This window comes from Lissotriton helveticus, chromosome 3_1 (genome assembly GCF_964261635.1).
Source record: "Lissotriton helveticus chromosome 3_1, aLisHel1.1, whole genome shotgun sequence".
Classification (NCBI taxonomy): Eukaryota; Metazoa; Chordata; class Amphibia; order Caudata; family Salamandridae; genus Lissotriton; species Lissotriton helveticus.
In genome coordinates, this window is record NC_136061.1 from 1,386,153,695 (window position 1) to 1,386,168,325 (window position 14,631).

Sequence of the window (14,631 nt, forward strand, 5' to 3'; positions counted from 1 at the left end):
TTTGCGGTTACAATTAAAATAGTTTGTGTTCTGAGACAAAAAGATATAATTTTTGTTTAGGAAGTAGTGTAAGTATGCTAGTAGGTCTTTACACAGAAGATTGTTTTAAAGAGGTCCTGTGTGTAACGCAGATGGAACAGATGCAGGTGCACTCAGAGACATTTTTAGAAGTTTAATGATGAAGATGGTTTTCAAACACTGTAGGCGCCAGGACAGAGCTGGAGATTAAGTAGGTACCCAAGATAAAGGCAATGAACAACAAAAAATGCCAACGACACGGCAAAAATCTTTTAATGTGACATATCTAGTTCTTAAGTAATTTACAGGAACCCCTTTTGTTTCATGTGCTCCAAAATACGACATGTTTTAAAGCTGTCACGTTATTTTTCAGTCCTTGAAGTAATCGCTTTAATTTTTTCTGCATGAGCTGCACAGCACGTCAGAGCTGATCCACGTCCCCACTGAAGTGCAGCCATCAACAAACAGAGACACCTCCAGGAGGCGAGGATACACCTGCCACCCCCCACCCCAAGCTACAATTATCACCGTGACAGACGCTCTTCCCAGAGAGACAGGCTGATTAATCTGAAAGGGGAGGGGGGGGTGGGATGCAGATGTTTATGCATCCCCGCACTCCATCTTTTTATAATCTCCTCAGATACTGATACTAGACGAGAACAGAGGCAAGAAGGCCATAAAGTGAAATCATGTATTTGAACTAAAAAAGATGACATGACAAAATAACCTCAGAAGCAGGTCCAGTGGGGAGCGGGGGCTTGGCCATAATGCAGGTCATTTAGTGACAGCCAGAGGTGCAGCGCGCCACTTCTTAACTTCCACTATGCAATTCTAACAGCAGGAATCAGGAAAGGCTAGACCTGCCAACTTGAAGTTAGATGAGTGGGTGGGGCCTTGAAGGGGCAGGCTCTTGCGTGGGGGGCGGAGTTTAAGCCCATCACAGGTGGCCCAACCATGGACAAGATGAGCGGCCAAGGAGAGGGGCTAATGCTTAGAACCTGCACTGCTCAGGCAGAACTTCAAATCCCCCCACCCCCCCCCCCTTCCCCCAAAACAAATTACAAAGGCTTCTGAGGCTGCGGCTGACACCCTGGGGATCAAACTCTGATCGATGTTGGCTGCAGTGTCTCGACACGAGTGCACACGTCTTAACCCCTTAGCTGCGGGGTGTTTTCCCCCCGCTGTGCGGGGGGGAGGGGGGCCGCGTGCAGCGCCGCCGTGCTGGTCACGGCCACACCCGTTTTTAGAACGTTCAGCACAGCGGGGAAATTAGCCCCGCGTGCGAATGGTCCAACGGCCATGACGAGCTGAGCTTGTCAGCAGCACCCATGTGGTTAAAGAGGTGGGAGGACTAACCAAGTTAGGCACTATGCAAGTGACATCGTGGCACGTGACAGCACGGTGCTGCATCACAAGTGGCATCGCAGTATGTGACCTCATGGGAAGTGACATCACAAGAAGTGACATCAGATCTTAACACCTCACACATATATTTAGCAGCTCTGTCGTGAGTTCATTTGAGCGCATTATGAGGTTTAACAAATAAGATATTCAGTTGGGGTTGTGCCAACAATGTGACGCAACCATGGCGCAAAATCTGGGCCCCAATTTATACATTTTTTCTTTTTTTAACTCCGCTGCAGAGAAATTGGCAGAAAGGAGAAGCAGTAAATCTGTTCTGCTTAATTGGTTGCAAAGTCTGCATTTTAAAATATCTTATGGGGTTAAGGAGACACCTGCTGCAGAAATCTTCGTGTGCCCAATAAATCTCAGGAAACAATAATAGTAAGATAACTTTGGAGGTTAAGCATTTGCTAGATAGATCTGTGCTTTGTCTAGTTCCATTTTTTTTTCAATCAAAGTAGCACAGAGGTTTTATTTGCCTCCTGCACAGCACATCATCCAATGTGCAGAAGGCAGATTTTTTATTTTATATAGCTAGGTAAGTGGGTTACTGCTTTTAACATATAGATGCTTTTGTTATTACAATTCATAAATTGTAATCCTTATAATAAAGCACAGTGAGCTTGGAAAGACATGTGACTTCCACAGCTCATACATAGTCCTCACTGCCTTGTGTAACACATCCTGTACATTAGTTTACACGTGATTTATTGTCAATGTATAACGTGTACGCGTGATGTAAAGCGCTCTGACACTCTGCATTGGGATGAGTGGTGCTAGAAAGAACCCAATAGTGATATTTAAATTATTTGGGTAAATACTATGACAGATTAACAAATGTGACACACTTACAGTGCATGCACATCTCTTGTATACAGGGTATGAACAAAGTGCAAACCATGCGATGAGTACTCAATAACAAGCTGTGCACGCCTTTGTTTCCTCTCCATTGCATTTGCATCTGGTGTGAGGCTCCAGATCGCTCACAGCAAGGATAGAACAAAAGGAGGCCTGATGGCCCTTAACTTCAGCCTTAAACGTCAGCCTCTGTTTTGGCCCCATGCAGCTCAAATTTAAAATAAAGCCCCTCACTGCCTGCAAGTTGCTGCTGGAAAAGTGCAGGCGCTGCTGAATGTGTCCAGTGTTTGAAAATCACACCAGGACAAGTTCAGCATATTTCAGTGGGGCCCAACGTCTTGGCAGGGGAGACAGCGTCCACCCCGTGAAAGAAGTGGGTGGTCATTGTCTACCAGTGTGTACCCCCGACTTGTGCCCTGCTTCACACAATGTTAACAAGTAACAGGGTCAGACCCAGATAGTCATTGGGACCTGAGTGATAAGTTATTATGGAGAAAGGGGGGTCCCAGACTGTCAAACAATTTTTCATAAAATGATGAAACAACAGAGTTTAAGGAAGAAATTTTTCATACAGCATATGAATTAAGGGTTACGTTGTATTTATTTCACAGGGTAACCAGGCAAACCGATTAATGGTTCAAGCAAATTGTAAAGGTTCATTTGCAGTTCATAAGCATATTAGTGCCCACATGGTGAGGGGGTGGGAAGTGAAGTGAGGGATTATTATGTGAAAGAAAGTGACAAAATACATTAAATAATCAATTGCACATCATTGATTAAAGATTTTTCTATATATATATACACTGGTCTCCTGAATTCGGAGCCAAATCCAAACGGAATAATTTACAATCAAAAGTCAAAAAGAACAATATCTCCTATCTATGCAAAGCGACTCGCGTAACCAGGAAAACTTTTCCTGGTTACGCGAGTCGCTTTGCATTGACTGCCTCGAGACCACGCCAGCGCCGTGTTCGACAAGATTAGATCTGTTGACACCCCTCGTGACGAATTGAATGGGACTGAAGAACACCTGTTTGCGGTAACGACCTACATCCAAGGCTACTGCAGCGCCCCTCCACTCCAAAGGAGGTCTGCCCACTGCTCCATTGTCCTGACGAAGACCCGCCTTGTAAGGGCCATTCACCCTACCACATAGGGTCGAAACGTAGACGTTTTTTCCTGATATATACTCCTATGGTTACACAGGATTTATACAGCCATAGATAGGAGATATTGTTCTTTTTGACTTTTGATTGTGAATTATTCCGTTTGGATTTGGCTCCGAATTCAGGAGACCAGTGTATATATATATATAGAAAAATCTTTAATCAATGATGTGCAATTGATTATTTAATGTATTTTGTCACTTTCTTTCACATAATAATCCCTCACTTCACTTCCCACCCCCTCACCATGTGGGCACTAATATGCTTATGAACTGCAAATGAACCTTTACAATTTGCTTGAACCATTAATCGGTTTGCCTGGTTACCCTGTGAAATAAATACAACGTAACCCTTAATTCATATGCTGTATGAAAAATGTCTTCCTTAAACTCTGTTGTTTCATCATTTTATGAATAATTGTTTGACAGTCTGGGACCCCTGCTTCACACAATGAGCAGTAAACTTGGTGTCTGCCAGAGTTTCCAGCTGACTGTGTGATATTGACTCTTCACCAGAGGACAGTGTGAAGATAACTGATATCACATGACACACGGTGGCGCAGGTTGAGTTGGCAGGTCTGGAAATCAGTTCCTCCTCTTCAGGGAACTTCTGTTCCTCCTTTGGTGCAAGAGGATGGAAACAAAAACCGAGGGCAATATATCAGCAATTGAAACCCAAAGAACTCAACAGTACCCCTGATGAGCATCCAAAATTCCAGATGTTGCTTTGTGCTTTGCTAGAAATGCCTTCTAAAGCTAGTAGTAATAATCCATGTGAAGTATTGAGATCTAGACAAGGTGCAAAAGGTGAGGCCATGCTAGTGAAGTCTACTTTGTACAGTTTGTTTCTTTAGGTGTTATTATACGTCACTGAGATGCAGCCTTATGCCAGGATCATAAGACCATACACTGCAAGCATGCATACACACTAAAGGTGCTGCTCAGACGTCTCACCGAGTTTGCAAAATGCATGAAGGGGTACGATGTAGGAGATGATTCTCACTCTCTGAACCTCTCCTGGTGAACCCCCATCTTCTCCGTTCAATTGTTAGCGGAGTAGCACAGAAAGTGTGCTACTCAACAAAAAAGCTCTCCAACACTTCATCAGGGGTAACAAGCGCAATATAAATGCAAACCTTTTTCCTCATCTATCCCTCGACTATCCTTCTCAATCCAAATAACTGACTAACATATCCACCGCTCAAATGACTTTCATATTTCACTATACTAATTCACCACTAATCCTTTATGGGTTCTGGATTAGCGTACTACTGACCAAAAAAGCGCTTCAATGCCTCGTCACGGGGTTTAAGTGCTAGATAAATGCAATTACAATTGCAGAACTAGAGACACATTCAGGTGAGGATGAGCTTCAGCCCGAAAGTCCTCGGAGTGCAAGTACGAGACTGGCCTGGGCACACGTGCTGCAAGCAGCCTTTGCCGAAGTCTGGGCCACTGTGGGGACTGGTATCATCTGAGACCGAAGCGGGGCTACAATTAGACTTATGCACATACGCTCGCCCTTTCCCACTCTGCCCCTGAGCTGCGATTGTGACTCTCCCACAGAACACAGTCTCAGTGCCAATCCCAAGTGCATGCGTGAGAGAGCAGCCCTTAATGCCAGTCTTGATGAAATGACTGAAAGGGGCTCCTCAGGATTGAGCGAGGGAGAATCTAGCAAGAACGGATGAGTGGCTGAGTACATTGCCTGGGGGAATGCACCCTCTATTCATCACCAGGTGTAAAAGATGCTTGGTTTATAAAAGAGCCTAAGTTGTAACAGTCATTCAAAGTTTATTTTATTGATTTCCATGTTTATAACAAGCTCAGGTTTTAACAATCGTTTAAAGCTTATTTGAGATTTCATCTGCACCCCAAAGTTACTTTTGCTCTCTCTGGAGTCCAGTCATAGTGTTTGCCTACTTCCGGTCATCCAGCAAGGGGTCCACAGAGAGGCCTACGGAGAGGGCAGCATGCACCAGTGCCATCTTTTACCTATATATATATTCAAAGTTTTATATAGCGCGAACAAGATCTTAGCAGATATCAGAGCGCTTTACAGTAGGGTGAGTAGACATAGTAATTGGGTACAGTATAGTGCACGGTAGCATAATAGGATAACAATCATGTGCAATAAGATACAGGTAAACACTCAGCTAGACAGTAGAATAAGGTGGTGTAGAGTCTTTGATCTAACTAAAATAGAGATCATAAGGTAGCAGAGAACACTCAAATAGACAAAAATATAAGACAGTGCTGAGTCTGAGCTAGCTACAACACAGGTCTAAAGATAATATTAAACATTCAAATAGACATTAGGATAGGGTGGTGCAGAGGGACTCTGATCCAGCTGCCATGGAGATCAGTGGATACCAGTAAACACTTAAAAGACAATACTGTAGTACGGTGCAGGGTCTATGATCCAACTGCAAAAGAGGTCAATAGGTCATGAACAGAAAGTTAATGGATCACTAATTATCCAACGTTACAAGATCGGTGCATAGACTCTGAGCAGCAACAGTGTGGATCATGTAAACTTGGCCATAAGGATGGCTTGAGGTAGGGTGACCAACCATCCGTAAATTTCACGGACAGTCCGTAATTTCGGCCGTCTGTCCGTTGTCCGTGAAGGATTCTTTAACGGACGCCATTTGTCCGTGATTTAAACAGGGCACCGGTTGCCTCACCCTAAAGCCGGCACAACCTGCACCCACCTCCCTTCTTCACTCCGATGCTGTACCAAAGCTCCTCAGATACTCAGCAGCATTGGAGAGGCACAGCGGGATGGCAACCCTCACACCTCCAGCCCTTGATGACCTGTTAAGAGGTGCTTCGAAGGTGACTGAGAGGGAGGGGCTGCAGGTTCAGGAGCAGCGGCACCTATTCACATGCAAACAGCCCTGAATGCATCATGTCTCTGCTATTTAGAGGGGGGCTCACAATTCCATTTCTACCCAGGGCCCCAAACATCCGAGACTCGGCCAGATTACACCCCTGATTACACCAAGGCAGCATGTGCTTCTCTTCACCGAGCTTAATTACTGTCACTAAATTGTAAGCAAACCTCGGTTCTTCAAACATGCAGTCTATAATGTAATACAATAAAGAAATGGCACAATCGCACCCACACTGATTAACAAAGTATGGAGGACAATCAGTTCTCTTAGAGTATCTCCTGTAAGTACTGTACATCACAGTGGGGGATGGCATTTTGGACAGAGAGCCTGTCTTCTCGTTGTCTTGTGCAGGAGGGGGCGAGGAGCCCAAGATGATACTAGAATACTGCATGGCCACCCCTGTGCCCACCCTGGTTGATCCTGTTCCCTCTCCTGTGATGGCTCCTGCCCTCCCCATCAGTGATGGCTCCTGTCCCCCCCATGTGGTGGCTCCAGTCCACCCCCCGCCTGTGATGGCTCCTGTCCCCCAATGTTGTGGCTCCAGTCCACCCGCGCCTGTGATGGCTCTTTTCCCTCCCCTGTGGTGGATCCTGTCTCCGCCCTGGGTGGCTTCTGTCCCAGTCCTGGAACGGCCCCTACAGCGAGGGTGAAGTTCTTGATGGGCCTCTTCTCAAAAGGGCTCAGCTCAAAATTAATATGGAAAGGTGGGCGAGTAAGTAAGTGAAGGGATGGGTGAATGGCTGGGTGAATTAGTGAAAGGGTGAATGGATGAATGAAAGATTGAATAAATGGATAACGAGAGAGGATGGATGGATTGATGAGTGAGGGGAAGGATGGAGAGAAAATGTAAATAGCTGGATGTATGGGTGGAAGGGTAGCTGGATGATGAATGAGGGGAAGGATGATGGATGAGAAGAAGGATGGATGGAGGGGAAGGATGGATGGATGAGGGGAAGGATAAATGGATGGGATGGATGGATGGGTGAGTGGAAGGATGGATGATGGATGAAAGGAAGGATGGATGAGGGGAAGGATGGATGGATGAGGGGGAAGGATGGATGAGGGGGAAGGATGGATGAGGGGGGAAGGATGGATGAGGGGGAAGGATGGATGAGGGGAAGGATGGATGGATGAGGGGGAAGGATGGATGAGGGGAAGGATGGATGAGGGGAAGGATGGATGAGGGGAAGGATGGATGGATGAGGGGAAGGATGGATGGATGAGGGGAAGGATGGATGGATGTGGGGAAGGATGGATGAAAGGAAGGATGGATGAGGGGAAGGATGGATGGATGAGGGGAAGGATGGATGGATGAGGGAAAGGATGGATGGATGAGGGGATGGAAGGATGAGGGGAAGGATGGATGTATGAGGGGATGGATGAGGGGAAGGAAGGATGGATGGATGAGGGGAAGGATGGATGGATGAGGGGAAGGATGGATGGATGAGGGGAAGGATGGATGAGAGGAAGGATGGATGAGGGGAAGGATGGATGGATGGATGAGGGGAAGGAAGGATGGATGGATGAGGGGAAGGATGGATGGATGAGGGGAAGGATGGATGGATGAGGGGATGGATGGATGAGGGGGTGGATGGATGGATGAGGGGATGGATGGAGGGGATGGGTGGATGGGTGGGTGAAAGGATGGATGGATGGATAATGTGGGGAAGGATTGATGATGAGGGGAAGGATGGATGGATGGATGATGAGGGGATGGATGGATGGATGATGAGGGGGTGGGTGAAAGGATGGATGATGAGGGGAAGGGTGGATGGATGGATGATGAGGGGAAGAGTGGATGGATGGATGATGAGGGGTGGGTGAAAGGATGGATGGATGATGAGGGGAAGGATGGATGGATGATGAGGGGAAGGATGGATGGATGATGAGGGGATGGATGATGAGTGGGTGGGTAGAAGGATGGATGGATGATGAGGGAAAGGATGGATGGATGATGAGGGGAAGGATGGATGGATGATGAGGGGAAGGACGGATTGATGGATGGATGGATGGATGGATGATGGGTGGGTGAAAGGATGGATGGAGAGTGGGTGGGTGAAAGGATGGATGGATGGATGATGAGTGGGTGGGTGAAAGGATGGATGATGACTGGATGGGTGAAAGGATGGATGGATGGATGAGTGGGTGGGTGGGTGGATGGTGGGTGGGTGAAAGGTTGGATCAGTGGATTGGATGGTGGGTGGGTGAAAGGATGGATGAGTGGGTGGGTGGATGGTTGGGTGGATGATGGGTGGGTAGGTGGATGAGTGAAATGATGGATGGATTGATGGATTGATAAGGGCAAGGGTGAATGAATGGACGTTTGAGTGAAATGGTGGATGTAAGGATGGAGTGAAAGGGAGGGTAGATGGACAAAAGGATGAATAGATGTGTGAAGGAGTGAAATGATGGATGAGTGATAGGGTCAATGGATGGATTCATGAGTGGATGAATAGATGGATGGATGGATGGGTGGGTGGATGGATGGATGGAAGAAAGGATGGCTAAGTGAAAGGGTCGATGGAGAGAGAAAGGGAGGATGGATGGATGACTAAAAGAGTGGATGGGTGGAAGGATTAGTAAGTGAAAGGTTGGCTGGATTGGTGAAAGGGTAAATGGATGAGTGAATGGATGGATGGGATGAAGAGTGGATGGATAAGTGTACAGATGGGTAGGGTGAAAGGGTGGATGGATGGATGGATAATGGAGGATGAGTGAAAGGATGGATGAGGGGATGGATGAAGGGATGGATGAGTGAAATGATAGATGGAAGGATACATGATGGATAGGTTTGCAAATGGTTGAATATGTTTGGAAATGGCTGGGCTTACTTATATACTATTGCGCGATCTCTGATGTGTCTGTAAAACGTACCTATTGTCCTGAAGTTTTGTCCTGAATTTTGACCTCCTGTCCTGAATTTGTGTCCTGAATTTTGACCCTTTGTCCTGAATTTTTACACTCACCGTCCTGAATTTGCACCAATGCCAGTTGGCCACCCTAATCTGAGGTGTACGGGAAGGATGGGACGCTGCAGTCCCTCTGCTCTTGTTCTCTTGAAGGTGAGCTTTGCTCCCACTCATCGTCTACCAGGCCTGCGTTGGACAGAAAATGTGCATTGTTTTCACATGCGCTCTCCCTCCTCTGTACTTGTGAGAGACGCTTGCACGATTGTCCTGCCACACACCTGCCGGTTCTGCGTGTGATGGAAGCTCGCACACCTCCTGCCCAAGCTGTGTGCGTGAAAGAGACGATACTTGGTCACATTTTTTAACTGCACAAATCCATAACAGTTGCCTTTCCCAGTGCTTGGTTTCACTACAATGGTACTACGTTCCCGGACACCCCTCCCCCGCCACCTGCTGGAGCATGTACAGCAAATGGCAAAAGCTGTTTATCACACCACCAACAATAGACCAATCACCACGCAGAGGGACACCACCATACAATGACAACCAAAGCTGTTAATGAAGAATAGAAAGGAAACACACTTCTATGAGAGATGTTGAAAAAATGATCATAATTCCCTACACAAAAAACACACGTTCAGCAGACGAAAGTTCGCGCACCGCCTCATGAAATAGTGAAGAGAACCTAATGACGGGCTGGTATCCCGGCAAAATGATTTAAAAAAATAAATCGAATCGGCACCAGTATATTGTGAACGTAATGGTTCTTTCTGCGTTCGGGTTTCAAGGAAGGCGGTAAGAGGCCTTTGTGTTACCAGAAGCGCGCCCGCACAGAATGTCCGCTCCCGCCAGATTTACAGTACTGTTCTCTTTCCGGCTAAAGACCTCAGCTAAATCTTCCACTGAGCCGCGCCGTTCCAGGGGAGAACACTTTATAACTTTCTTTATTGGGCCGCGTTTTTCATCGGCGCCTGACTAATGTCTGAACTTTATGGCCCGCCACCGAGGCCGTCGTGCATTTCAGCGAGGGCCATTGAAGCCACTGTTAACGACGCTTCACCTCACACGAGCATAGTACCATGACCGCCTGCGCAGGAGGGCTCCGAGTCCAACAGCAGCTCATCGGGGCAAACGAGTGATTTATCATTTGGAGAAAGTGTGTCTACGTCACGCTTTTCCAACCAGTAGCTCGTGAGCTACTGGTAGCTCTCCACCTCCCTTTGAGTAGCTCCCCTGTGTGCAGCCCACTCTGCTAAATTAGAAGCTTGGCTGATGTGAATATATTTATATCCACATCGAAAAAAGTGTTTATTCAAGATAAACATTTATGTATTTTCAGAGCTCAAAAGCTGATGTTTGGTGAAAAATGGTTGAATTTCCTAAATACTTTTTAAAGCCAAGTGATAAATCATGTGGCGTTGGCGAGTCCTATTACTAATACTATTACCTTGGGGCCATGAGCATTTCAGCTACAGCTGTTATGTAGTACATATGTAAAAGGATTCCACATTGACAGACTTTTTAAAGTTACTGCTGGCAACCGTGCTGATGCACTGAGATGATCTCTGTCAATAATGTTGTATAATGTGGCCAAATAATCTTGTCTGATGTTGTTGCTATTACAGGGCCCACAATATTATTAGCTCAGGAACAGTTTCATTTAACATAAGTAGCTCTGGTTACAGAAAAGGTTGGAGATCTAAGGCTAGTTTGAGGCTTGGTGAGAGGGGGTTCCCATGAGTGGACATAAAGCAAGAGGTTGAATTTGAAACCTAGTACAAGCCAGTGATGGCCCAAGTAGCTCAAGGAGGGCCAGAACAATCCCCGATTTACATGTTATCCACCTCAGATAACTTAACAAATAGTGAATTTAAATTGAACACATTAACGCAGTCAGTGGTTATCCTGACAGACCGATATGGATCAGGCTCTACAAGACCCACAGTGGACAAGCCCGCGCTAGGCCTTATCGGGCACTTGCTGCTAAAGTTTTGTCCATTACACTGCAAGAGTTTGTTTAATTAAGAAAATATATTGCTGATGGAAGTTCTTGATGGCGGTATTCATGCTGCTCTGTTTAAATTTACAAAGAAATATCCTCAGTAGCGGCCCGTCCCCTGCCAAAGTGGTGTGGCGGACTTGGCCGGAGGAGGGAGGTGAGGGGGATGGTGGGGAAGTTCAGGGGCCAAAAACACCCCCAAAAATGAACTGCTGCTGCCATCTCCCGTCGCATCGCGATCTTCCTGATTCTGGGCACAGGCTCTCAGAATGCACTGCAGCAAATCTTGACGCTGCCTGAAAGCACCGTCGGGATTGGACTAAGCGCCAGCAACTTGCGTTCCCAGGCAGACTGAAGGCAGTGCCTGCTCTCTCCAGCCCTAGCAATGCAGCTGGGGATGGAGAGAGCTTCATTGAGCATGAGGTGTTTGGCCGGCCTGAGAGGGCCAGCCAAAGCCTCATGTACAGTGAAGGGAGAGCCCACCACTCCCTCACCAGCAGTGTCATCCACTGGACCCACCTCCACGACTCGTCAGAGTCCTGGGGGCAGGTCCAGTGGATTAAAATAAAATCATAATAAAACGAGTTTAAAACCTGTTTCATTATCATTTTAATTGCTGGTTGTGGCGAGGAAGGGGGGGGGCGGTGCTCCTCCACCTTAATGGAGTGGCCGCTGCTGATATCCTTGACACAAATAACACATTCTTATTTCCTACAATATAGCAGACTTTTTGAGATTCAGGAAAGCCCTGCAAATGCACTGAGCAGCATTCGGGGTCAAGTCCCGGACAGTAGTGACATTTTTGCAGGCATCCAATGATGCATTGATGGGCAGACCGGTGTGCAGAAGCCGAAAAGTCAGTTTTTGCAGCCTAGATTACAGTAAGTCTATATTTTAATATGGTACGTTAAAGCTGTCACATGTCTAATAGATGCTGGCACCAAGAAACAGCCAGAGAAATAAACATACAACAGAACACATTAGGCAGAAGATTTCACACAAGCATTACAAAACCAGAACACACTAGTTAGGACACCACACACAAATGTAACCTATAACAGATCTTTTTCATGCCCAAGGACAACATGCTTAAGCCACTTCCATTGTCTGGGCAATGGTCGGGTGTGGCAGCTTAGATGCTTCATAAGCAATTGCTAAATCCCTTCGCTTTCACCTCTCAAACTCAGTCTCATGCTCCCATGACTCAATGAATAAAACATAACCACCAAGCCGATACACTTGCAGAATGCAGTGCCCATAACACGTCATCACTTGCTGAACCAGACTTGGGTTTGTGAAAGAAACCTTGGAGTCAATTTTACGTCAACCCAGACTGTTGAAAGTACTACAGTGTCATACCCTTGCAGACCATGCGCTATAGAAATGGCAATTAACTCCACGCAATATAACACGCCTCAAGATTATCTATATACCATACATGTTATTGCACCTGTCACATACTTTTACGGTACAATTATCTTTTGACCCACCAGTTGGACATGCTCTTACATAAAATAAATATAGAAGACACATTTCCTCTAAGTTGCTTTATTATTGGAAACCAGATCAATGTAATTAACCGCAGACCATCGACAAGTAGGATATCTGGTGATTTATGTGGAAAAAGTTTGAGCATTTTATTAAGAGATCTTATCGCTCTACCTAGTTTGTAAGATGGATTGCGTGCGATGTACAGTATTTCTTTGATATGTAGCCATTTGCTTTCTTGTAACTCTTCAGCTCTGAGCAGATAAGCGCCACATGTGTAAGAGAAACCAATTCCTCGAGGTTCTAACCTATCGATCAATTGGAGTTCAGTTCTACCTATTCCATTTGAACTATAGTAACTGTTCAGTTGACATCGTGTTATCAGGTGCCTCATATTGGAATTTCCGGCACTGAACATTTATCCAGCTCTCTTTGGAGTCTTCAGCCTATGTATTTTAGAGCACCCATGGCCAGCCAGCTCAGGTATCTCTGGGTGAGAAGCATAGAAGGCGAACTGGCCAATGGGTAAGGGGGGCACACAAACAACCACAAACTGTGGATAGTGAAGTCTTGGGAGAAGATCACAATGTTTTGAACATAATAGATGTACACAATTGACAGTATTCAAATTTGTCTTAATTAGTGTTGAAACATTGCCATCTAAGAATGAGGAAGAGCCATGCTCATCCTTCAGTGAACACCGTTAATATGTTCACTGGTCAGAGTCGCAATTGCTTTCATGTCAGGGTTGTGAGAGCTCACGGGTGACAAATTAGAGACATTGCACAGAATAGCACATCTTGGATGCCATCAGCCCTGAAGAACAGCATTATACAGTGCGCCCACAGGTCCTTAACTGGCACTGGGTTGATGGAAGGAGCTTTAAGGAACTGGGGAAAGTAGGGGCCATCGTGGCACTATTAATTAATTAATGATCCACGCCCCTTCTGAAGTTGACCGCAAACTGAAGTCTGTGTCTGCTTTCCAACAGCGACTAGGAGTCACTGCTGCTGCTGCATTTCTTGCATCCTATTGTAATCTCACTGAAGCTGAACTATTCTAAATTTGATTCAGCTCCTACATTCCATAATACAAATACGGCCATCTTTCTTTCGTACAGGAAACTAAAAGAGGTGGTGTTGCAAGTTGGCCAAATGCAGTCTTCTGATGAATCCATACCAAACCCTAAAAATTCACAGAGGCCACGGAATAGTAAAAGGAATACGGCTATGGAGCTTAAGTCAAATTTCCCTAAATTTCATAATTCCCAAAAGCACAGAAGGTTAAAAGAATAGTCAAAAGAATACATTTGGGGAGGATTAGCAAATTTCAGTAAATGTCATAATTCTCCATATGAAGAGAAGGTTGTACACATGCACAGAATCAGAGAAGCGTGAAATGTTGCACAATTCTGCTATTCCAATCGGCTAGTAGGTGACCCACTGAATGAGATGAGCAGAGGTATTGGCAAATTTCACCAAAGCATGCATAATAATAATAATACTGTCATTTGTAGAGTGCGAACAGCTACCTCCTAAGAGGTGTCCCGACGCTGTAGCAACTGGTGGCGTGCTGGCAGCCTTAGTTAAACAGAGGGTTCAGGGGCTTAATCGTGGTTGAAAAGCCAAGTTCTGGTTGCCTTCCTAAAAATGGTTTGTGACTTGATTTGTTACAGAGCGTTTGGCAAGGCGTTCCAGAGCATGGCAGCCCTGAGCATAAAGGATCTGCCTCCCAGCCGTGCCTTCCTTACTCGTGGGATGCATAGCAGGTTCTGGGAGCTAGAACAGAGTGAGCGAGACTGCTTATACGCTCCAAGCCTCAGCTTCAGATGGCTGGGGAAAGATTCTTGGAATGCCTGGAAGGCTAGGGTTAGGGCCTTAAATTTTATTCTAC

The 14,631-nt window shown here is 45.9% G+C and overlaps 1 protein-coding gene across 1 annotated transcript in view; it reads right to left on the reverse strand.

The window, feature by feature from the left end:
• The window catches only part of SEMA5B (semaphorin 5B), an 827,217-nt gene that overhangs the window by 26,118 nt on the left and 786,468 nt on the right, over positions 1-14,631 (reverse strand). The window lies entirely within an intron of this gene.